The sequence below is a fragment of the Callospermophilus lateralis genome, unplaced genomic scaffold (assembly GCF_048772815.1).
Source record: "Callospermophilus lateralis isolate mCalLat2 unplaced genomic scaffold, mCalLat2.hap1 Scaffold_62, whole genome shotgun sequence".
In the NCBI taxonomy this organism is placed as follows: Eukaryota; Metazoa; Chordata; class Mammalia; order Rodentia; family Sciuridae; genus Callospermophilus; species Callospermophilus lateralis.
This window is the reverse complement of record NW_027514663.1, coordinates 2,090,895-2,117,212: the sequence shown is the minus strand read 5'-3', so window position 1 is coordinate 2,117,212 and position 26,318 is coordinate 2,090,895. Positions and strand designations below refer to the sequence as shown.

The 26,318-nt window shown below is 45.8% G+C and overlaps 1 pseudogene; it reads left to right on the top strand.

The window, feature by feature from the left end:
• Window positions 1–5,658: 5,658 nt before the first annotated feature.
• Window positions 5,659–24,599, top strand: LOC143389774 (leucine-rich repeats and immunoglobulin-like domains protein 1; annotated as a pseudogene).
• Window positions 24,600–26,318: the final 1,719 nt, after the last annotated feature.

Below are 26,318 nucleotides of genomic sequence, written 5' to 3'. Positions count from 1 at the left end.
TGTCATTTCTTTAAAAAAATGATAGAAATATAAAAAAATTGTTCATAAATTATATACATTAAATATGTGCATGTTATATATGTTATATATAGATCTAGGAAAGGCAAGTCTCTTTCCTGAATTTTTAAAAATCAATTAATTTATTAATTTCTTTTAACTTGCTAATAGAGCAGAATGCATTTCACTTCATAGCACACACATGTGTGTGCTATGAAGTGAAATGCATTCTGCGCTATTAGCACACAATTTTATTTCTCTTGTTGTACAGAAAGTATAGTTACAAAACCCATGAAACTCTAATTTGTGTACAACAAGATTTTCATCTCCTTACACCATCTTACCTACCTCTATACCATCTCCCATCACCTCGCTCCTTGTTGTCTTATTCAAAGTTTCTTTATTTCTTCCATGCTACCTTCCACTTTCCTCATTGTGGATCACAATCCACTTAGCAGAGAAAACATTAGGTCTTTGATTTAGGAGGATTGGCTTACTTACCTTAACATGGTATTTTTTAACTCCATCCATTTACTTCCCAATTCCATAATTTTATTCTCTTTTAATGTTCAGTAACATTTCACTGTGTGAATAGACCATATTTTCCTTATCCATCCATCTATTGAAGAGCATATAAATTGGTTCTATAGTTTACCTATTGTGAATTGTTTTGCTATGCGCATTGATGTGGATGTGCCTCTGTATTATGCGGTTTTTAGCTCTTGGTGGTCTAAATTGAAGAGTGGGATAGCTGAGAAAATTTTGGTTTCTTTCCAAGTTTTCTAAGGAATCTTCTTATTCTTTTCCAGACTGGTGTCACCAATTTAGAGTCCTACCGACAGTGTAACAGTGGGCCATTTTTCTCACATCCTCACCAACATATATTTTTGCTTGTATTTTCAATAAATTTCATTCTGATTGGAGTAAGAATAAATTTTGGACTAGTTTTGATTTGCAATTCTTTAATTGCTAGAGATCTTGTTTTCAAAGCAAAACTCAAACACAGTTTGTTATAATTAGAATCCCTGATATTACCACTACATGTATAACTACTTGGATTGTACGTTTCTTTGTGAATACCAGATTTCATGTAATTTTTAAAATATCAATTCAATCCATTATTTAAAACAGTAACCTGTTATACTTTTTATTCACCATATGGTCTATTCATACATCACCTCTATATACATAAACCCAGGGTACACCTATATTTATCCCCAAACTCTAAAATGATAGGGTTTCACAACATGTTCCCAGAAATGGTGGAAGAAATACACATGCCACTTGCTCCATATATTCCTTTCAGAGATGGCCAAGGAGACCAGAGCTGAGACAGGACAGGCCACTACTGAGGAACATATTTTCACCCACCAGTCAGAGGACAGAGTGGATAGATGCAGACCAATTACAGGGGTGGTTTGTGTGTCTCAGTGGGTGTGTGTTTCAATTTGTCATTTTGTCTCATGTTCTGAGAACATGAAGGAAAAAAGTTTTTTTTTTTTGTTGTTGTTGTTGGTTTGAAATGGTCTGTTAACTAGTGAGCCTTTTTATGTCAGTGGATCCCACTGGGTTTGTGGTTAAAGAGTGTAGAGAGAAGAATGCAGCCGTGAATGTGTCCTGTCTAGTGGAAAACTTTGCAGGACTCCTCATGGCCAATTTATGAATGAACTGCTTCTTGCCTTGCAGATGGGCAACACCTACCAAGATCCTAAGTTCCCGTATTCTTCCTGAATTTTGGACACTCTCTGAAGGGGTTCTCCACAGCACTGGGAATCTCAGCCAGGATTTCACATGATTTTGCTGTGAAAGCCTTCTCAGCTATAGTTGAGAGCCAAAACTCACAGGAACCTCATATTTTAGACCCCAGTGGGCCTGGAATCCTGTGACCTTTCACCACTCCTTAGAACCTTGCCTGCATGCGATCTCCAGAGCTCTTACTGACAGAAGATTTCTCAACACTTAATGGCTCCTGAATGAATCAAAACCCACAGTGTCAACTTCTTCATTCTTGAAATTTGGTTAGGCCAATGCCATGAAATTTTTGAGAATCCCATGACCAGAAATCCCTGGAGAAACTTTAGATCTCCTGTTGCTCATCATGACTGAACCAGCGAGTTCCATTTTTGACTGAGTGGAATTCATGCCCATGGTGAAGAACAGAGATGCCAGTGATTAGGAGCCGGCAGGGAACTGGGCCTGGAGCAATGGAGTGCAGGTGTGTGATTCAACGTCTGTGGTGGGCCCCTGTGGTTCTGTCATTGGCTTCCAAATTACATGTGACTGACAAGGTGCAGCCTGGAGACTCGAAAATAAAAAGACATGTTGTTGTGAGGAGAGGATTTGGTGCGATGCTCAGAAACAAGTTGCTACATTCAAATGGGAAAGATATATGGGGTAGCAGCCCAGTTTGTGTTTTTGCCTTTAGACCCTGAATCACCCCATGTGGCAGATCTCCCTCCAGCACTGTGTCCTGGTTGACCTTTTTGTATTTCAAAAACAAACACCAATTTTCCAGAAAAGCTGCAAGAAATGCCATTAAAACTGGGCGGTGAGCCAAATGCTTCACAATGCACCCAGGGAGACATTCACACCCCAACAGCCACAGTTACCTACATAGAGAGGATTCAGCTCTGCTGCCTCCTGTTCATTTTGGAAAATATGAACCCATGTCCTCCTGTTCACATAGACTCAGACCAAGCTTTCATGATCTCACTACAAAGGAAGCTAAAACACAAAGCAATATTTCTAGTGGACGAATGTCAGAGGAATATACTCAAGAAGTCATTAGGCCAGCAAAGTTCCATGTTTGTGAAATGTTTACCCTGTCCTCTTCTTTTGAGATTTCTTCTGCCACACCCAAGTTTGTGAGCTAATCGGAATTTCCAATTCCAGAAATGTATTCACAGATTTTTCTCCTCTTCTCCTCTCATTGTGTCTACTTTAGGGAGATAGTAATGTCCAGGCATTGTGGTGAATGACAGTGGAAGATTTTTATTTGCCATGTGTTCCCATATGTATTAGACTCATTTTCCATTTTGCCTTTTGAAATATTGAATCTCTGACACTAACCCATAACTTTCTAGGCTCTGGCTACTTATCCTAACATCGATAAAAACAATCCTAAAGGAATAGAAGTAGAGGCATTTGATAGGAGGCATGGTGTATACTTAGACTTGCCTTTGGCTTCATCAGAGATACATATTATAAAACCTGTGACACATTTTCTCATTTTACTTCTCCAAGAATTTTCAAAATTAACAAATATGTAACTTCCTGACTCCCTGTCTCTGTCGCCTGGGTCACAGTGTATACTTTTATATTCATATATATAATCCTAGTGCCATCACAGGTATATTTTTGAGAGTACTCTCACTTTGGTAAATACGTTTTCATGAAGAGATCACTGCCCCCCAATACACTGAGGTAAATGAAAATTCAAGCTGTGGTGAGCTTTATACTTCAACAAGTTTAGACATGAAACAATGTAGAAGAAAATGAATATTTTGCTACATATGTGAAGGATATATATATCCCCTTATGAATTTCGATTGGCACACATACTATTACATGTTAATGTATTGAATATATATATATATATATATATATATATATATATATATATATATATAGAGAGAGAGAGAGAGAGAGAGAGAGAGAGAGAATGAATTTGCAAACATGAACTATATGTGTCATATACATATACTACCTTGATTCTTGCATGTCCATCTGTGTGGATTTATAATCAACTTTCAGGAGATATTTTACAGAAATATTCATTTTATTGACATATATATTCATTTCGGAATACTCGAAATGAACTTCAGTGAATATTGAGTACTAACCCTAGTTTTCTACAGTAAGTTACCCAGTTTAACATCAATGAAAGTATATTCATATGGGACACGATGTGTATTTTTAATTAAATTTTTATTCAAAATTGTAATATTCCTATTTCTTCAGTATATATACATCATAGGATGTATCATTTCATCCAGAATTCACAAATTGATATGCATATGATTCCCTTTCATTCACTCCCTGTATCAGATCCCACTTATGTCTCCATGTTGCTTTACTTGCTTTTTCATGAGATTTCTTTTATATCACCTAACTTTTGAATTCCATCATTATTTTCAAAGCAAAACTCAAACACAGTTCGTTATAATTAGTAACCCAAATATTACCACTACATGTATAACTACTTGGATTGAATGTTTGTATGTGAATACCAGATTTCATGTATTTTTTAAAATATCAATTCATTCCATTATTTAAAATAGTAACCTGTTATATTTTTTATTCACCATATGGTCTATTCATGCATCATCTCTATATACATAAACCCAGGGTACACCTATTTTTATCCCCAAACTCTAAATGATAGGGTTTCAAAACATGCTCCCAGAAATGGTGGAAGAAATACGCATGTCACCTGCTCCATATATTCCTTTCATCACATCATGTTCTGAACACAAAATGCAAAACTCACACTTATCTTATTCTTCTCCCAAAGCCTCATTTTAAAGAGAGCATGGATTACTAAAATCATCTACGTCTGCATTGCCTATTGTTTTCAAATTTCAATCCTATGGTGAGTATACACTTGATTCTATCAAGAATAGTGTGTTCAACTACCCCCCCTGTTGAAATTATCCCTGATCTTATCACTCATTTTGTACTTTGCCTGATCTCCTAACATCTTTATTGATATCTATATCCCCAAGTGCCTTGTTGTGACTGACTCTTCATGTGTGCTGACATTCCCATTTACATTCTAATAGAAATTCATTGGATTGCAAAAAGGGCCTTTGGTCCAAATCCTAAACTCACCATTCTTCCTTACCCTACAATGGAATCCTGCCTACTCTCTCTATTTCACTGCAAGTTCTCTTTTACATTCAGTAGTCCCAGGTACAAGATCTTAGGCCATTGTCTATGGATTTAGAGGTTTCATCTCTGCAGAACATAATTCAAAACTATGTATCCAAATCAAGTACCCAACAAACTTGTGTGCTTCAGATCTTACCTAGTTTTCTATTTTCATACTTACATTTCATCTTACATTTTTATAAAATCCCAGTTGCAGCTGGTGTGTGGACAATACTTTCCTCCCTCCGCTGCCCTGTGTCGATGCTTCCCCCTCTCCTCCCTGGGCCCTGGTCTCCTCTCCACCCCCACAAGGCCAGACATCAGAGTGACACATACCCCACCCCACTGGGAGCTTCTCTGGCTGGCCCTTGGAGTAAGGGGGCCAGCCAGCCCTGAGACCTTCACATCCTTCTGGGGTAGCTCCTTCGAGTGGGTGGGCTTGAGTCTGTTTTCTCTTTGCACCAAGTTCAACCCCGGTTCTTCTGGGAGAGCCTGTGGCAGTTGACTTGCTGAGCAGACCTGCACCCGCCTCTGCACTGCCCCTCAGACAGTTTGGGTCCCCGTGTCACCACACGTGCTGTGTCAACAAATGTGAGAGCCACCTCCTGTGGAGTTATCACCTCTGGGTCACATGAAACCAAGGCTGTCACGGAAAACCTCTGAGTCTCCTGGCTCAGACACGGGGCTGGCTGGAAGTGCACCTGCGGTTCCTTGGCACAAGTCCTTGTGTTGTGTTTCAGGGACCTGGGAGAGAATTCCATCAGGTCTGTGCAGCTGGACACCTTTATCACAATGAGGAATCTTAAGGAACTGTAAGTTCGGAGGCTTCCTGGGTCCCTTGTGAATATGAGGAAGAACTTCCAGAGTAACAAACCCTTGTAATTGCTTTATGCTCACGTTTTTAATAGCTATGATTGTTTATGGGTAGATGCAAGTTAAACTGTTTTAAAAAAAATACTATGGGGAAGCTGGCTTGGTGGTGCATGCCTATCATCCCAGCAGCTCAGGAGGCTGAGGCAGGAGGATTGCAAGTTCAAAGCCAGCCTCAGCAACTTATTGAGGCTCTAAGCAACTCAGTGAGACCCTGTCTCTAAATAAAAAAAAAATAAAAGGGCTGGGGATGTGGCTCAGTGCTTAAGTGCTCTGGGTTCAATTTCAATCCCCAGTTACCCCCAGTTTCCAAAAAAGAAGTGGTGCTTACTTGGGATCAATAGGTAGAAAATACCTTTTTTTTTCCCTTTGGCATGGCGGTAATTGAGGATGGAACTCAGGGGTGCACCACCACTGAGCCACGTTACCAGCCCTTTTTGAGACAGGGTATTACTAAAGAAGAACTGAACCTTTTCAGAAGCTAGGGCAACCCCCACTCCAAGCAGACAAAACAAGTTCTGGCCTCAAACTTGAGCCTCCAGAGTTGCTGGTATCCCAGGTGTACACCACGCACCCAGCGACAATCTTTTTCTTAAAGGGTGATGTCGTGAATATTTTGGACCCTGGGCCACAGGGTCTGTGTAGAAACTCCTTGGCAAGGTTGTTAAAGCATGAAGCAGCCATAAATAGTACATAAGGGAACAGGTGTGGCTGTGTGCCATTGAATTTGTACCGCATAGCAGCAGCAGCCTGCAGGCTGTGGTGTGCTAACAGCTGTTTTATATAATGTCAAGTAAATTCTTTTCTAAAAAGAGTGTGATCACCCCTTTAATTACCCCAGGGACACATTCTCCTCACTTGGGTTTGCTTAAAGGGAAAAGCCCGCATGGAGAAGGGCTTCTTGAAGGAGCCGGGTGGGTTCGAGCAGCAGGGGCACTGATGGATGCTCAGAGTTGGGGTGCCACGTGACTGACTGGGGCTAGTGGAGCTCCCCAATATTATGGCCCAGGCAGAGCGATGGCCTCGCCGCCTCCTTTCCCATTGCCACATGCCACTGATTTTGTGGCCAGTAAGTTCCATCTGTAATGTCAGTCCCCTGCAGGTCTCACTGAGTGAGCGTTCTGAGATGTGCCTACGAGATGCCAGATGCCAGAGGGTGGTCATCTTTGTGCCCTGACCTAATCCCATTCCTGAGGCCACTCCAGGTGGACCCTTGATTGGGGCAGGGAGGGTAGGAAAGGGGAAAAGGCCCAATCCCCGTGACTAAGAGCCCAAGAGGGCAGGCAACATTCCTCTGAGAAGAGGGGGTGCTCGAGCACTTGTCCCATGAAGAGCTTGTGCTGAGGAAACTTAAGGGTGCTCTTGCAAATGCGGGTCAAGAACCTCCAAATGGGAGCTCATGGCAGGCTCACTGGGGCCATGTGGCTTTGTGGAGAGCCACACAGGGAGGGAGCCTTCTGGGCTTCTTCCCTACTTCCAACCATGGCTACTCTTCTCTTGTCCATCTGGGTGAGACAGATTCTGAAGAACAGATTTCCCCAGTTCCTCTTCTTGACAAATTATTCTGCACTGGATGTAGGGCTGGATACTGAAAAAGCAAGTAGAAGGAAATGTTGGTTATAAAAGATCCCTGGGCTCAGGAGGCTGAGGCAGGAGGATCGCGAGTTCAAAGCCAGCCATAAGCAACTCAGCGAGATCCTGTCTCTAAATAAAAAATAAAAAGGGCTAAGGATGAGGCTCAGTGGTTAAGCACCCCTGAGTTTAATCCACAGTACCAGAAAAAAAAATCCAGATCTCCTGGGATGGGTGAGCATGATCTGTGAAGTTCATAACAACTTTTCTCTCCATGAAACTTCCAAATGAGTCAGGAGTCCAAAAGATCTGATTAAATGGGAAAAGGGTATCTGGGGAGAAAGAAGGGAGAGAGGAGAAAGATTCTTCTTTTAGGTTCTTAGGAGACTGTTGACTAGTGAAGAAGAACTGAACCCTTTAGAAGCTTGGGCAACCTATCTCCACCCCCACCTCACACACACACACAAAAAAAACCCCACACTGTCTGGCTCTGGCACTGAGCTTGATCCCCACCTGGGTTCCCATCAGTTGCTGCAGGGACCCAGCTGGGGCTGGCCTGGGCCCAGTCCTCTGGAGGGCCCAGAGGGTTAATTCCCATTTTTTCTTCCCAATGGCACAAGGCAGGTTGTGCTGTGCACTTTGTGGCCCTCTGTGTAAATTTCCACAAGGGATGATTAGAAACACACTTCGTGTTTGAGTCATGAAAATGCACTCTTAGCCAGCGAAGTATTGGGGTGGCTGGAAAAGGGAGCAGGAGGGGGGGCATTTCTGTTGGTAGCTGTGGAGGCTGAGCTTTGCCCGAGTGCTGAAGATGGGCAGGAGTCAGTGGAGGCTGGGCAGCTCACAGTCCCCTCTTTCTAGTCAGCCTGGCCTTTGTCTCTAACTTATTGGGTGGTGTGGCCAGGTTGTCCTGGGCCCTAGCCCAGGCTCTGCCTGCAGGCTTTCCAACGCAGTGCCTTTGGGAACTGCAGAAGTGCCCCTGGAGGTTGAGCCTGAGGAGATTCTGATAGTGGGAGTTCCTGCTTGCTCTTCACCAGGAAGGTGAGGTCCTGGTGCAGCGAGGCAGTCACAGGAGCTGTGCCTGGGACACTCTCCTCCCTGCACAGGAGTGAGGCGGGCATTTCTGTTTATCGGCTGCCCTCCCACCTCTAGAGTAACTCCTTAGCAGGATGCAGAAAGTCAGCTGCCTGATAAATACAATCAAAAGCCTCAGGCCTACTCTATGGTCTGCCCTGGGCCAGGCCTCTCTATTATAATGGCTTTAAGATAAATCATTTCAGTTTTCAGAGAAGTACCTTCTGCCCTTACCTCTGGGAATGATTAGGAGAAAGGTTGTTCACTCTTCCTTGCTGATTGCTAGTTTGACACTTTCTTTGCTCATTGGAAGTCCTTGGGAGGCTGAGACAGGAGGATTATGAGTTCAAAGCCAGCCTCAACAACTTAGTGAGGCGCTAAGCAACTCAATGAGACCTTGTCTCTAAATAAAATACAAACTAGGGCTTGGGGATGTTGCTCAGTGGTTGAGAGTACCTGAGTTCAATCCCCAGTAACTAACAAACAAACAAAAACACATTCAGAGTGAAAGAGAACAGAAAGCCGGTCCCCATGGTTGCTTTGTTGGTCTGAGGGATGCAGCAGCTGGAAAAACAGTCTGGACTAATGGCCAGAACCATGTGTGTGGATTTCCTAGGCTTACTGTGCCCCTTTCTGTCACTGAGTGTCAGGGACATGACAGGAAAGCCACGTGTCTTTGTGTCTGCCCTTCTCATAGGTTGGCCACTGCTCTTCAGCTCAAGCCTGGGCTCTCCCAGGACCAGGGCAGCTAGACTCTCCGGGTGACTTATTTTGGTGTGTGACTCCTCAGGAAGGAATGTCCGCTCTGATGGCCATTCTGATTTCTGTTTGAAAAGCTTATCCTCAGTTGCTGAGAAATGAAAAAGAAAATATTCTCTGTTTTAGTTGGAGGCTCACAAAACCCAAGTTGAACGTTCTCCTGCTCCCTGGACAGGGACAGTTAAGTAACGAGCACTATTTAGGGAGCAGGACTGCATTCTCCCAACTTCCTGAGTGATGCTCCTGTAGAGAGAGGGGCAGGCAGGTGGGACATGTGGCTGAGAGGCTGACATTCAGAAGTAAGAAAACATGCAGCTTTGCCAGGTGTTGTGGTGCTCGCCTGCAATCCCAGCGGCTCAGGAGGCTGAGGCAGGAGGATCACGAGTTCAAAGCCAGCCTCAGCATATTAGTGAGGCCCTAAGCAACTCAGCGAGACCCTGTCTTTAAATAAAAACATTACAAGGGCTGGGGATGTGTTCGGTGGTTAAGTGCCTCTGGGTTCAATCCTTGAACCCAGCTTGGCCAGTCAAAAAGTAGCAGCCATAAAAGAAAAAAGAAGACATATTATAACTTGTTGCAGAGTTGAGATCAAAGTCCCAGGGCTGGGGACTGAGTTTGGAATTTATCAGGAAAGTGCTCTTGCCATTGTAAGGTGTATCCAAGGTCAGGAAAAGGTGAGAAGGTGTCCCCAAGGTAACAGAAGCAGAGTCTGAGAACAAGGGCCAAGTGCAGCCTCTGGACCAGGGGTCTCAGCTCTCCCCTGGAGCTCGGTAGGAGGGCAGAGTTGGGTTCCACCCTGACAGACTCCATCAGAAGCTGCACTTGGTGCAAATCTCCAGGTAGGTTCTAGGTGCTGTTCCTCCAACAGAGAGGAAACTGTGGGGAAGGCATCTCCCAGCCAGCTCTGTGGGTGGCAATGAATGTCCTCAGCTGTTAAAGCTGCATTGTTCCGACTCAGTCCCAGCTCAGTGTCTTTTTCTTTCTTTCAGCCACATCAGCAGTGACAGCATCCTGTGTGACTGCCAGCTCAAGTGGCTGCCTCCATGGCTTGAAAGCACAACACTGCAGGCGTTTGTAACAGCCACTTGTGCCCAACCAGAGTCACTGAAGGGCCAGAGCATTTTCTCAGTACCACCAGAGAGATTTGTGTGTGGTAAGACCTCGTGGGAGATTTTTTTTTTCCATGAAGGGCAAAGAGGCCAGGTGGGCCTCCTGCTTGTAGGAGTCATTGCTATGATCCCAGGAAACCCCAGCCCACGGCTGCAGATTGGCCCCTGGATGCAGTTTATTTCCTGCTGAAATCACACGTGGCATTTACCATGAGGTGCCTCCTGTGACGCTTGTAGTATGTGTGTTTAATCAGAGGGCAGCATGCAGGGGCTCAGTGACACTCAGAAACATCAGTCATAGGAAGATGTTTCCAGTGTTTCAGGAGAGATCTGGTGCCCTGATATTGCTGGGAATTGATGCACCATATGATGTTTCACTGCAGAAAGGATGGGTTTGGGGATAACATTCGCTCTAGTAAAAACAGTCCCTCCAGGTTCACCTGCACTCTGGCAGTTTCTTCAAACTCCTGAAATCTGCAGGGGTAGCTAGAGATGCCTTCTTCCTACTGGTTGTTAGAATCTCATCTTTTTTTTTTGACTAGGAGTGCTCAGGATCCAAGTTTGATTGCAGAGAGTACAGAAAATGCTGAACAGCTGCAAACACACACACACACACACACACACACACACACAGGCTAGCCCAGACAGAAATGACACAGCCTCTCGGCCACGAACACGGAGGCAAAGATTGAGATGGATTTTGAGTTGTTCCTGGCGTTTGCTTGGAGCAGGAGAGAGGACAGGATAACACACCCGTCAGGCCCTGCTGGGCAGTTGCACATCTCTCCTGCTGCCAGATCCTGGCTGGGACAGTCCTAACCGAAAGCCCACCTAGCAGTACAGGGGTTCTGCTGATCCACGTCTGTGACCTACTTTTGGCTCTGATAGTAACCATTTCCCTGCTGGGAGTGAAAGAAGAATGTCCTCTGTCCACGCCTTCACCCTTCACCCCCCTGGAACAAACCCCTGCTTAGTGTGGCCTGATGGCCACCCTCCTGCCTGGTTCAGACCAGGGAGAAGTAAGCATGGAGAACACGGAAGCAGATCTCCAGACTGTGCTGGTCCTTCTTGGATGCCTTCTGCGGGGGGTCCCAGGCTGTGCCCAGTTCCGGCTCCCTAGGCACGGAATGGCTTTGCAGTTTGTGGTTCATCGCCCATTGCTCAAGGAGCCCTGGACCATTAATCTCTTTCCACAGCTCCCTAGAGCGAAGCTGTCTGCCACTACCTCCCGCTTCTGCCACAGCGCAGCCTTTCCCTCGGACAATCCAGGGAGGACTTTTAGGGAGGACTTCTGTGGCAGCCTCTGACCTCAGGAACTGGCAGACTCTAGATTAGAGGGGTTGTTGATTTCACCTCTCTCAGGCCCACCCTCTCGATTCAGTTCAGGCTTCCCCCCACCCCCACTCCCCAAAACCCCCAACCATCTGGTATTAATGGGAATCACAAAAACACTTGGCAGGTGATCAGAGTTTCCAGCTCTGTGCGCTCTCCCACGCCTTTAAAAAAAACAACAAAAAAAAATTGAAAGCATGACCTGCTCACACCATCTAACATGGCAGGAAGAGCCAGGTAGGAGCCACCGCTGGCAAATGAGGGGACACACCTGAAACCTGCCCCCCTGTCCCCCCACTGCTGGGTGACAGTACATGATGGACAGTTCCTTTGGAAGGCAGCCTTAACAGTTCCTCATTTAAACAGTTATGATCAGTTCCTCTCCTGGGACAAATGCACATCTAATGGAAACCTCTCCACACGTGTGTTCACAGCAGCGTTATTTATAATAGCTGAAAAATGGGCACCCAAGTGACCACAAGTTGATGGATGAATAGAGAAAGGTGGCATAGCCAGACATTGGAGGATTATCAGGTCATATAATGCCACCCATCCCGTCCCTCCCACAGCCTGGATGAACTTTGAAAATGATAAGATAAGGGAAAGTGGTCAGTGACAAAGGACTGCAGATTCTATGACCCAGTCACAGGGAAGTCCCAGGACAGGGAGATCTGTAGAGGTAGGAAGTGCCCTAGGAGGTGCTCCAGCCTGAAGAGAGATGGAGGGAGAAGGGGAGTAGCTACAAAGTGCTTCTCCATGAGGTGACAAAGATATCTTAAAGTTGACTGTGGTCATTACGATACCTACTCATGAATGCACCACAGACCATTCAGTTGTGAACTTGAAATGGGCAAGCTGCAGTGTAGGTGAATTGTTGCTCAGTAAAGCTGTGTGTGTGTGTGTGTGTTTGTGTATTGTAAATATAATTTTTACCTGTCATAAAAATGTGTCTCTTTAAAATGTGAACTTTGGATTTAGAGTCTTCAAAATTTCTGTCATCACTGATTTATAACATTTTCATCACTTCTGAAAAAAAACACAACCCCATGCTTTAGTAGTCATTCCCTCTTCTCCTGGCCCCCAGCTGTGGCGGTCAGTAGTCCATGGTTGTGTGTGACCTGCCTGCTCTGAACAGTTAACATGAGTGCCGGTGGATGGCATGTGGCCTGAGGAACTCTCCTTTTCTTACTTTGCCAGGTCTTCTCCCCCAGTGGGGGGATTGTATCTGGGGCTGAGCTACCCCCACCCCTGAGCATAGTTTTGTTTTATTTTTAATATTTTTTCAGGTATAATTGGGCACAACACCTTTATTTTATTTGTTTATTTTTAATGTGGTGCTTAGGATCAAACCCAGCACCTCACACATGCTAGGTGAGTGCTGTACCACTGAACCCCAGCCCCAGCCCCAGCCCCTGAGCATAGTTTTAAAGCATCAGTTCCTTTTCTGTGACTGAGTGACATCCTGCTGTATGGATATACATTTTGTTTCATCCATGCATTAGATGGCGGATATTTGATGATGCTTACTTTGGGGATTTTATGATTAATGTTGGTATGAACATTCGGGCACTAGTTCTGTGAATTCTCTTGGGATTGCACCTGGGAATGGAATCTTTGGGTCCTGTGGTAGCTCTAGGTGTGACATAAGAACTGTCAAACTGTTTTTTTCAAAGTGGCTTCAGGATTTTACACACCTGCTGGCAATGTACGAGATTCTGGTATCTCCTCATGCTTGCGGACACTTGCTATCTTTTTTATTTTAGATTTTGCTAGTGTGAACAGAGTAGAATCTCATGGTAGTCTTAACATTTCCACAATGACTCATGATGTTGAACAATTTTCTAGATGCTTATTGGATCGTGCATAGCTTCTTTGGAAAAATAGCTACTCAAGTCATTTATTCATTTCTCTATTTTGTTATGAGTTATCAATTCTGAATATTAGCACATTCAGAATTCTATATTTGTTATGAGTTGTCAATTCTGAATATTAGAATATTCAGAATATTAGACCTCATCGGGTCTATGATTTGTAAATAGCATTTCCTAGTCTGTGAATTGTGGTGGTGGTTTTTCAGTTTCTAGAGAGTTGTGCAAAAATTTTTTTAGAAATATTTTTTTGGCCAGGTGCAGTGGTACATGCCTATAATTCCAGCAGCTTGGGAGGCTTAGTCAGGAAAATTTCAAGTTCATAGCCACCCTTAGCAATTGCAAGACACTAAAGAAACAAACAAGAAAAGAATTCCATTTACAATATTTTTTTTGGGGGGACAGGTAGCAGGGATTGAACCCAGGGGTGCTTAACCACTGAGCAACATCCCCAGCCCTATTTTGTATTTTATTTAGAGACAGGGTCTCACTGACTTGCTTAGTGCCTTGCCATTGCTGAGGCTGGCTTTAATCCTGCCTCAGCCTCCCAAACTGCTAGGATTACAGGTGCACACCACTGAGCCCACTTAATTGTGATATTAACTGTGAATTTTTCAGAGATGACCTTTATGAGGTTGAATAAGTTCCTTTCTTATTGCTAATTTTTTGAATATTTTTATTATGAAAAGCTATTGAATTCTGTCTTGTGTGTATTCTATGTGTGTGTGTTTCTGAGATGATTGTGTAGGGTTCTTCCCCCCCTCTTTATTTTATTGATAATGATCTAGTACATTGATTTTTGAATGGTAAACCTTGCTTTCCTGGGATCAACTTAACTTGATTATAGTATGTGATTCTTTTTAGGTGCTGTACATTTTAGTTTGCTGGGATTTTTGCTGAAGTTTTTGCATCTATACTTATAAAAGACATTGTTCTCTAGGTTGTTGGTGGTGTGTGTGTGTCATGTTTTTCTTAGGTGTTTGTTGTTAGAGTAATAGTTGTATAAAATTAGTTGGAAGATAATCTCTTTACATCTACTTGTCCAAAAAAAAAAAAAAAAGAAAAGAAAGAAAGAAAGAGGAAAAAAATGCTTTGGAAGTTTTGGATTGGTTCTCTCTCTAAATGTTTGGTAGAATTCACTTGAGTCTGAGCTTTTCCTTATAAGAATTTTTAAATTCTACATTTAAAAATTCTTAAATTCTAAAGTGTCTCCTTAGTGTTGAGCCAGAATTTGTTTCTTCTTGAGTCAGTTTTAGGAGTTTATCATTTCAGCCAGGTGGTCTGGTTATCTGGGTACAGTTGTTAGAGTGTTCCCTGTTTTCCTTTGGCTGGAAGAAGGTCAGTAGTGGAGTGCCCTTTTTTGTGCCTTCTGTTTTTCCCTCCTGCCCACTAGTCGAGCTAAAGGTTTTTCAATTTTCTTGATATTTTCAAAGAACCATTTTTTGCTTTGAAGTGATTATCTCATTTTCCTTTCCTCCTTCTTTCATTTCTTCTCAAATCATGATTAATTTCTTTTTCCTGCTTGTGGTGGGTGTAGTTTATTATTCTTTTACTGGGTTAAAAAACTGGATTATTAGTCCTAAACTTCTTTAATAGAGGCATTTCCAGCAATAAGTCCACGAGCACCATTTTAGGCACAGCTTCCAAGACTTGAAAAGTAAACACATTGTTTTCATTCAACTCAGAGCATCTTCCAGTGTCCCTGTGACTTCTTCTCTGCTGTGCGGAAGTGCACTGCTTAATTTCCACAAGTTGCTTCCCAAATACTCATTTCACTGTGGATTTAAAAGTCATTCCATTGTCATCCAAAAAGATACTTTGTGTGATTTCCATCTTTTTAAACTTATTGGACCTATGTTTTGACCTAAAATATAGTCTTATCTTAGAGACTGTTCCATGTACATTTTAAAAGAATATTCTGCTGTGGTTCAGTGGAGAGTCCCACGGGTGTATATTAGAACTAGTTGGTTAATACTATTGTTCAAGTCTTCTTTCTCCTTGTGCATCTGCCTAGTTTTTCTGCCTAGCTTTTCATTGGAAATAAGAGTATTATTGTTACATTGTCTGTTCTTCTCTTCAGTTCTGACAGGTTGTGCTCTACATTTTGTAAAGCTCGGTTAGGTGCATATATTTATAATTTTTATGTCTTCCTGATGGATTGACCCATTTGCATAATAAAATATTTTGTCTCATATTGGGTGACTGTTTAATTGTCTTGGGATCTAAACTGCCTCTTGTAGGTAGTGTATACTGTGTCATAGTTTTTTTTTTATCCATTATGGTTCTCCTTGCCTTTTGATCAGAGTGATTAATTAGTTTACTGTTTTGTTTTGTTGGAGCGGGGGGGGGGTACCAGGGATTGAATTCAGGGGCACTCACTTAGCCACATCCCAGCCCTAAGTTGTATTTTATTTGGAGACAGGGCCTCACTGAATTGCTTAGGGCCTCACTTTTGCTGAGGCTTGCTTTGAACTCACGATCCTCCTGCCTCAGCCTCCTGAGCCGCTGGGATTACAGGCGTGCACCACCACAAGTATTTCTTGTAGGTCGGGTCTGGTAGCAGTAAATTCTCTCAGTTTGGATATTTTTTAAAATTTGGGAATGTTTTAATGTCATCTTTATTTTTGAAAGATAATTTTGCTGCACCTGAGATTTCCAGACTTTTTGAATACTTTGAATATTTCTCCCTCGTGACCTTCCTGGTTTTGAATAAGAAATCAGCTAAAAATACTTTCGAGGATCTCCTGTACATGATAAGTTATATTTCTTGTGCTGTTTTAAAGATGCTTTGTCTTTGGCACTTGACGCTTGACTATGATGAACCTAGGCCTTTTGAATAAATTTTGCTTAGAGTTAATTAAACTTTTCAGATATGTGGGTGCATGTTTTCCATCCAATTTATAAGTTTGGGTGCATCAGGGCTTCAAACATAGTCTCCTTCCTCCTTGTGTCCTGTGCTTGGTCTCGCATGATGTGTGTGTTGTCATGCTGGATGCTCTTGCACAGATCTCTGAAGTTCTGTGTATTTTCTTCATTCTCTTTGATTCTCAGACTGGATATCTCCGCTGACCTGTCTCAAGTTCACTGACTCATCTGCAAGCTCAGTTCTGCTACTGAGCCCTCTAGGGTGGATTTTTTAAAAATATTTTTAGTTGTAGATGGACACAATACCTTTATTTTACTTAGGTTTTTTTTTTTTTTAATATAGTTTTGGAGATTGAATCTAGGGCCTCACCCATCCTAGGCAAGTGCTCTACCAGGGAGCTACAGCCCTAGCCCTAGGATGGATTTTGTTTTGTTTTGATTTGATTCTGGGGATTGAACCCAGGGCCTTGTGCATGCAAGCCAAGCACTCTACCAATGGAGCTATATCTGCCCTAGGGTGGATTTTTAATTTCAGTTACTAGTAAATGCCATGGTTTGTAAGTGGTTCATTTTTATAGTTTCTGTTCATTGATCATTTCTCTTGGGTAAGAAAGTGTTCTCATGCTTTAATTCTCTTAGACATAGTTTTTGTTTTTCAAGAATTTTTATAATAGCTAATGTTGTTTAATTAGTCCAAGATCTCAATTTCCTCAGGGACAGTTTGTATTGACATTTTTTTTCCTGTTTCATAATTGGTTGTTGAAAATTGGACATTTAAGATAGAATAATATGCTGGGCACATTAGCACAGGCCCCATCCCAGCTGCTCAGGAGGCTGATGCAGGAGGATCTCGAGTTCAAAGCCAGCCTCAGCAATTTACTGGAGATCCTCAGCAAACTCAATGAGACTTTGTCTCTAAATAAAGTACAAAATAGGGCTGGGGATGGGGCTCCATGGTCGAGTACCCTGGGTTCAATCCCGAGTACGAAAAAAACAAAAAAGTAAAATGACTTGGCGAGTCCAGACTCAGATCTTCCCATCCTCCCCCAGGTCTTGCTGGCCCATCACCATTCCTTTAGGGCCTCTCCTAGATGAGTGTTGTGGAGCCTGCTCTGTACAACCCCTTGAGTTCCTGGTTGGCTTGCTAGTGAGTAGCCGATAGGTGGACACAGAAGTCCTTAAGTCACCCCCATCAGCAAATCCTGTGTCCTTCACCCAGGCCGTGTATGTATGTGCTGGCATGTGCTCTCACTTCCTGCTTGTGCGTGTCTGCCATCTCAGCACAGACAAGAAACGAGGGCTCCCCCAAGGTCTTTCCAGGGTGTTTGTCCACCCTGCATGAGGGCGTGCCCTTCCTGATTCCCAGGACTCTGGTGGACCTCACAGGGCCTGCTGCTGGCATCTCTTCCACCTGACTTTCCTTCAGTTTCTTGACCACTGTCCTCTTCACCCCGATGGGCACACTCACATTGGACAGTGGCATGGTTACACAGTGGCCACTATTTTCATCAGATGCCTGGGGACAGGGCTTCCTGTGGTGAGCCTTCTTCATGAGTGGGGCTTTCCAGGTCTTGTCCTGACCGGTCACACAGTGACACTGCTCTTATTGGGCTTTTGGGGGAGCTCCACCTGCCCCCTCAATGGTTGCTAGCTGCTGAGTCTCAAGGCTGTTACAGAGCGGGGTGGAGGCAAGTGGGTAACTCACAACACCAGAGAGCTCCTGTCTCTTTCTAAGAGGCGTCCATTTTCTTGAGTCCACACCACATGGATCATTGTGTTTGATTTTCCAAAAATCAGAACTGTTGATTTTGACCATTTTTGCAGTACTTTTATCATTTGAAGGGAGTTCAGATTTCTGGGAGTTCCAACATTCTGGAAGCCATTGTGCCAGAGTCCTTTGTGCGGACAGGACAAGTGGCACCTCTTGTGTGGCCATGTCAACAGGTGCAATGGATATGGGTCTCCAGGAAGCTTCCAGAGGGCTGGGTGACCGGGTGCTGGTGGCCCATTTCTAGTCCAGGGGCATGCTCATGACCTCACCTGGGTGGGGCCTGTTGTCCCTTGCCTGGTTTTGTGCAAGCATGACAGCAGCTGGTCCCTGTCTCCTCACGGTGGCCCTTCTCTCCCCAGATGACTTCCCAAAGCCACAGATCATCACCCAGCCAGAGATGACAATAGCCATGGTGGGCAAGGAAATCCGGTTCACATGCTTGGCAGCCAGCATCAGCAGCTCCCCCATGACCTTTGCCTGGAAGAAGGACAACGAGTTTCTGGCCAAGGCAGACATGGAGAACTTCTCCCACATGCCCACGCAGGACAGGGAATTGATGGAGTACACCACCATCCTGCACCTCCGCAGGGTCACGTTTGGCCATGAGGGCTGCTACCAGTGTGTCATCACCAACCATTTTGGCTCCACCTACTCTAACGAGGCCCATCTCACTGTGAATGGTAGATGCCCCCGTTGTTCTCTCCCAGGCATCCCGCCCCGATGGCTGCCCACCTCGGAGAGGAAGGAGGCAAACCGGCGATCAGATCACACTGTCCCTTGGGCTCCCGGGGGCAGGTTCTGCAGGTTAAAGCACCCTGTCCCTGAGCTTTGGGTGACTGTTGGGAGGCGGGGTGAGTTGCAGAACTGAGTCTTGAACTTCTCTGGAACCACGTGGTCCAGTTTCTAGGTCCCGCATCCCAGACCCTTTGGGAAGCTGTGCCCTTGAGTCAGTGGCACAGCTGTGGAAGCACAGGCCAGCCTGGGCAGGGGCAGGTCCTCACCTCTCAAGACAGTAGAGAACACGACAGCTAGGGGGTGGGTGGGACGAGGTCCTGTACTCAGAAACCAGCTTGTCAGAGCTGCTCTCTTGAGGGCTGCTATTTTTGGAGGGGGAAGGGGGGAATGTGAGTGGGCACATTTCCACACCCTGAGAACCCGGAGAGATTTTTCTGATCATTAAAGTGCCAGTGACAGAGTTGGTTCACAGGTCATCAGAAGTGCCTGCGGGCTACACTCAGTCAGCCCCGCAGACCACAGAACAAACTTGACCACACTCAGGTTGTCTTGGCGTATTCTGAGAGAGGCCTCACTGCCACCTCAAGACTCAGGCAACTAAGTGACTCTCTACCAGGGCATTTGTTATTTACACCAGGTAAAAGAGGTCCCAGGGTGCCTACCCACATCCCAGCCCTTTCCTATATTTTATTTAGAGACGGGGTCTCACTGAGTTGCTTAGCGCCTTGCTAAGTTGCTGAACATGATCCTCCTGCCTCAGGCTCCTGAGCCACTGGGATGACAGGAGAGTTCCATGGTGCCTGACTGACCAGAGCAGCTTGGACAGGAAGCATGGTGATGCCTGCTGTGCAGCTGGACACTGACTCTGGCATCCCACTGCCTGCTGAGCCTGAGGCAGTGAGCCCTATGCTTCTGCCTATGTGTGCTTAGCAGCATGGCCCTCAGGTGGCCTGGGGAGGCATAGACCTTCCCTCTGTGATTGCAGCTTGGTGAGCAGGTATTTCTGTTTCCCAGGCTCTGTCCTGGTGGCTTATGAAGGCAGGCGAGCCTCAGGCTTTGACTCCCAGGGTCCCACCTGTGTGACCCATTACCTATGAGGTGCAGTAGGCAGAAGGTCAGCCACAGCCTGAGACTCCATCCCCAGTTGGAGTGGACAGGTGGAGGAAGTGCCAGGCCGTGGTGGGGAGAGGCTGAAACTTTCTTTGGGAAGCTTACTGCTCCTGATTGAGGTGGCTGCAGCAGTTTTAGACTGGTGGTGGCACAGGGCATGGAGGTATGGAGTGGTGGCCCTTGCACACTGGGGGTCTCTACCCCAGAGGTGTTCCCTGCATTTAAAGCCAGCTGTCCCCTGACCTCCCCCTTTGTGTGTGTTTTCCAGTGCTGCCATCATTTACCAAAATGCCAAGAGACATCACCATCAGGACAGGCATCATGTCTCCCCTTGCGTGTGTGGCCACCAGCCATCCCAACCCACAGATTGCCTGGCAGAAGGACAGAGGCACATACTTCCCTGCGGCTCGGGAGCATCACATGCATGTCATGCCAGACGATGACATGTTTTTCATCACTAATGTGAAAATAGATGACATGGGCATTACAGCTATACTGCCCAGAACTCGGCAGGTTCTGTGTCAGCGAATGCCATCCTGACTGTCTTAGGTTCGACTCTTGGTGTACTCTGGGGGGTGTGTATGCACACATGCGTGTGTAGGGGTCTGAACTGATACTGAGGGGAAAGCCTGAGGAGTTGCTCTGTGGACCCTTGGGGTCACAGAAAAGTGTTGCTACTGTTTGAAATTTGGGGCTGCTTTTAGGATTTTTTCCTCTTTAAAAAAAATTATTTTTGGTGCTGGGGATTAAACCCAGGGGCACTGAACCACTGAGCTCCATCCCCAACCCTATTTTGTATTTAGAGACAGGGTCTCGCTGAGTTGCTTAGGGCCTTGCTAAATTGCTGAGGCTGGTTTTGAACTTGCAATCCTCCTGTCCCAGCCTCCTGAGCTGCTGGGATTACAGGCATGCCCCACCACTCTGGCTCCTATCTCTTTAAAAAGAGTAAAGGCCAGTGCAATGCCAGAGCCTTGAGCAACTGGTGACCAAAGAGCATGGAGGAGGGGTGTGGTCTTAGTCAAGAACAGGGAAACAGGACAGTTTGGGAAGAGGAACTTTTATGACCAGAGATCAGCCATCTTCTGAAAATCTTGTCACTCTGACGGAAGCCCTCAGGTGGGATTGTGCCATGTTTAGAACACCAAGCAGACCCAAAGCACTGAGGCCCCAGAGTGAGTGTGCCATCTCTTGATCTCTTGCAGAGACCCCATCCTTGGTGGTACCCTTGGAAGACTGCATGGTGTCTGTGGGGGAGACAGTGGCCCTCCAGAGCAAAGCGACCGGCAGCCCCTCTCCCTGCATCACCTGGCTCAAGGGGAACCGCCCCCTGAGCCTCACTGACAGGCACCACTTTACCCCCGGCAACTAGCTGCTGGTGGTCCAGAACATGGTGGTGGAGGATGCAGGCCAGTACACCTGCGAGATATCCAACACACTGGGCACGAATCGCACTCACAGCCAACTGAGCATCTTGCCCACACCTGGCTGCAGGAAGGACAGGACCACCATGGGCATCTTCACCATCGCCGTGGTGTGCAGCATCGTTCTGACATCACTCGTGTGGGTGTGCATCACCTACCAAACCAGGAAGAAGAGCGAGGAGTACAGCGTCACTAACACAGGTGGGAACAGTGGCCGTTCATTTCCAGGGCAGGAGAAGCCGGGTCCACACTCTTTGTCAAGAGCTCTTGTGCTCTGGGAACTCCAGAACCTCTAGGAATGTGGTTAGGGAGAACTGAAGCCTTGGTCCTGGGGACACTGGGTTCATACTCAGGGCAGAACCAGAAATGAAACTGCCTTGGGGCTGGGTCTGGGGCTCAGTGGTAGCACAATTGCCTGGTATGAGTGAAGCACTGTGTTTGATCCTCACCATAGCATATAAATAAACTAAAGGTCTATTGACAACTAAAAAAAAACAAAAACAAAACAAAAAAAAACTTCCTGCTGATGTCCTCCTCATAAGCGGAGGTGGATTGTCCCTGAAATATCACAGTGCTGTGGTTTTTTTAGTTCTGTCTCCCTTCCTGTCTCTCTCCCCATCTTTTGTGGTCTCTCATCCTTTTGACCTGGGCTCAGGTAAAGCTCGGATCTGGGAGGGCCTCCTACCTGCACCGACTCCTAGTCTCTGCACAGCCTTGATGGGTGCTGCCAGGGGATCCTGTTCAGGGCCTGATGGTGAATGCGCATCTGCATCTGTTATCATCGCAACCCTGATATTTCATTGTCTTATCTCCTTGCAGATAAAACCATTGTGCCACCAGATGTTCCAAGCTACCTCTCTTCTCACAGAACCCTTTCTGACCAGCAAGAAAGCCTGGTCAGGACTGAGGGTGGTCATCGGGCCAACGGACACATTGAGAGATCAACGCTAAGGCCTCTGACACAGTGAGGTGGAGCTCTATCTAAGTGACTGTCCTCCGTAGGTGGAGATGGCCTCCAGCTTCATATTCAGTTGTCTGACGTTAGGTGGGAGGGAGTGTTAGGTGAACGAGGCGGCTTCTGGTCCAGCCCTCTGATGTTCAGCTTAGTCCTGGTCTGTGCAAACTCTGCAGAAGTTTCGACATCCTGTCTCTCAGGAAGGTCACCATCTGGGCTTAGCAGTAAGCCTCCCAGTCGGGATAAGGTAGGACCACTGTCAGAAAGAGCTGCAAAGGACACCCCAGGCCCTGAAACCAAGCCATGCTTCCACAGTTGGCCCTTGGTATCTGTGGGTTCGAGTCCCTACACACTAGAAATATCAAGGGCAGAGAAGGTGCACGAACATGCAGCCTTCTCTTCCTTGTCATTATTCCCCCAAAACACAGTCCAACAGCTGTGCACACAAAGTTACATTTTACTAGTCATGATGCTTAATCTAGAGGTGACTTACATGGGACAGTGTATGTAGGTTATGTGCAAATATTGTGTTATTATATACAAGGGACTTGAGCATCCCTGGATTTTGGGATCTGTGTGGGGCTCTGGCACCACGAAGGTACCAAGGGATGTGAGTGCAGGGGCAGTGCTCAGACCTGCTCTGTATTCCAGACTCGCAGGGAAAGCTCTCTGCAGGGGGTGCTGTTTCAGTTGGTGGGAGATTGTGAGTGCTTGCTGAGCTAAAGGCCAGGCATGAGAGAGCTGCTCCTCTAACATGGCTGCAGATGCTCAAGGACTGCTTGCTGGGAAAGTGGTACTAGAAAACAGGCCCATTGCCGCAGTAGTAACTCACCACTGATAGAGAGACTAAAGCAGCAGCCCCACCTATCCTGCTCCTCAGGATCACTGAGACACTCTGCAGTTTCCAAACAGTGGAGTCTGTTGCAATTGTGTGTCTGAGAGATGCGAGCCTCTTCCCAGAGGATGATGTCCACAGTGTCACACAGAGGCAGCCCAAGCTCTGTGTTGGGTACAGTAAAGAGCCCTGGAAATTGATAGAAAAAGCCACTGGGACACCTGGTCCACCTAAGATGGGTAGGTGATGCTTTCACCAGGAAAAGCAATGCCATTTTGAAATCCAGATCTGGGTTGACCCACTCACTAAATGAAGAGTGGGGAGACACCTACATTTCCGTCTAGCACTCTTTGAATTTGGTATTTAGTGTATGAACAGGAAGCTCTGGCCTGGTGCCCTTTTAATTCTAGAAGAGTGTGTCTCTTAGTTCCTATTTATGGTACAGTAAACCTGAGCAAGAATTTTCCAGAATAATAAGCAACATAGGGGGTTTTAGTATGTGTTCACCAGGGCTGTTTTGAGGCTAAATTTCTAATTGTTCAGAAAACTCTTAACCCTGCATAGTACCTGATTCAATTGTTGGGGTTTTTCTTTTTCTATTTTTTTTTCTTTTGCCTCTGATCACAGTAGCGTGACTACATTCTCTAAGTACAAGTTTAGTTTAATCTGGGGCATGTGAGAAAGAAGGACCCTATCTCCACTAATGGTGTGGTGTGTGCCCAGCCTTTCCTGTGAAGGTCTTTGGGGAGGGGGCATTTGCAGGGTCGGGGGGCAGGACCCCACTTGGGTGTGGGTGGGTGGCCTGTTCTGTGGGAGTTGCCCTGACCTGGCTCATCTCTCCTTCAGAACCCAGGTGGCCCTCTCATATGCAGTGACTGCAATGCTGACATGGACAGTTACACCAAGGAGCAGGCCCCCCACTCTCAGCCCACATGCAGGGACAGCACACAGCCAAGTGCACTGTGTGGCCAGGATCCCAACCAGGGCGACCGAGGAGTCTCTCCACATCATCCTTGTAGACGGGTCCCTCTACCCCAGCAACCACGACAGAATTCTGACATCCTTGAGGAAGCTGGCGGTGTCCCTAGATGGAAAAGTTGATCTCTTACTGTCCTCCTGGCCTCCCTGGCAGCTGTAATGGCCGCCACAGCTGGTCATGCTGGGGCTTGGCTCTGACGGCCTTCTCTTTCCCCAGGGAGCTCCGCCTGGACTCTATAGGGAGGCTGTGCGATGTGGACCCTGCAGACCTGCAGCCCTGCCCTGCGTTCCCTTCAGGCATCACGGAGCTCCCAGAGGCCTCCTTGGCCTTTCCTGCTGTCTCCAGCGAAGCCCAGCACTTGCTCCTTTCCAATGGCCACCTCCCCCTGGCATGTGACTTCAGTCCCGAGTCCACACCACTGACAGAACAGCTCCCTGGGAAACGGAGGGGACCACTGCTGTCGGCGCCCACAAGCTAGGATCTGTCTTCCTCAGCTCTTGTCACACCAGTGTCCACGGGAAGGAGAGCTTGGGAGGTGGCCTGGGGTCAGCATCACTGAAATGTACATAGTTGGCATTTCCATGTGGAGCATGAGCCTGGCAGAGGACTCGCATCTGAAGCACAGAAATGCAAGAGGTTATTTGTGTACAAAAGCCAGAAAAAGTATTTGATAAGGTTGTACATAAGAGTTTCCATAGATTTCCTATATATTATATATCTTTGACAGAGGCTATTTTAATCTTTGGTGCATGGTTAACAACAGAATTTTACAATTTTGACAATATTATTTTCCTTTCAGGTTGCTGTTTCCTTGGAGGGGGTCAGGAATAGTTCTGGTGCCTTAGTGCATGGCGGGAATTTAGAGACAAAAAACACATTTGTTTCCCTTGGTTTCTGGTGGGTTTGGAAGGACGGGGCATCCTTGGTGTTGTGTGTCCTTCGCAGTCACGTTTGGCCTGTGTTGGTGGCTCCTGCAATGTGCCTTTGCCGTGAGGGGCTTTTCCCTGGAGGCTGCTTCTTTGAGGGGTAGAGTGAAGGTTGCTAATCCACCACAAGCCATAGGTTAGAACGGTAGGCCTTTCTCCCTTCTCTGAAGTTCACTTTTTGTTAAAAGCAAATGTGGTCTTGTTCATGTCGCTGGATTGTTACCTGAGGCTTTTTATTAAGGCAAAGGCTGCTGGTGTTGGTACCTGTTGATTTTTCAATAGTGATGTTTTAATTCTGTCAAATTAATATTACATTAGGGGATAAAAAGATCAAGTTCTCACCCTTCAGAGCTATTTCTACTGAGGAGCCAGAGCAGGCCCGTCCACACCCTCCCCTCACACAGACAGGACTGGGCATGGACTATGTAAGACCTAGACCTGGGTGTGTTTGCACTTTTGAGACCTGTAGCTAATGTCTTGTGAGTGCCTGCCGCAGTCTCTGGCTGGGCACAAATCACGAGTCTCCACACAGCTTGTAGATTCAAACAGCAATTCTTTATTCCCGAACTCACACCGGCCGTCTACAAACACGTTCTGGGGGAATCCACGTTCTCTGCCCAAATCCACTCTCTCCCAAATCCACTACTCTGCCCCAAATCCACACCACATGGGCTTCTGTCTCCCAAATATACTGTCTGACCCTAAGCACTCAAGAGGAACTCAGAAGCAGGATATGCCCTATTCTAAAGGGGGAACACCCTAATCTCCTATTATGCTAAACTGCCCTATTCTAAAGGGGGAACACCCTAATCTCCTATTATGCTAAACCGCCCTATTCTAAAGGGGGAACACCCTAAACACGGATCCTGCCCTGGTCCTTGAGCAAGGTCACCTTTCAGAAGTCCTTCCACTAGACAGCATGGGAGTAAGCTGGCAAGGAGATTGTCATACCTACTTGGCTGATGGCTCCCAGCAAGTGCCAATGTGTAATTCACTGAAAATTACATTGAAACAAATAAGGTCCTTAAAAAAATCTTAAAGTACATTTCTTTAGCCAAAAAGCTTAAGGGAGATGTTAGCCAAATGGCTACCTATGTCAGATGTTCCTGTCAGAGGTCATCATTGTTCCAGAGGTCATCATTGTTCCATTGTTTTGTCCTCAACAGTTAACTGATAAATGTTACTTCCACCAAATATGTGAATTTGCTGCTTCTGAGAGGCAATGTGAAAGAGGAAGTATTACTTTTATGTACAAAATTATTTATAGAAAT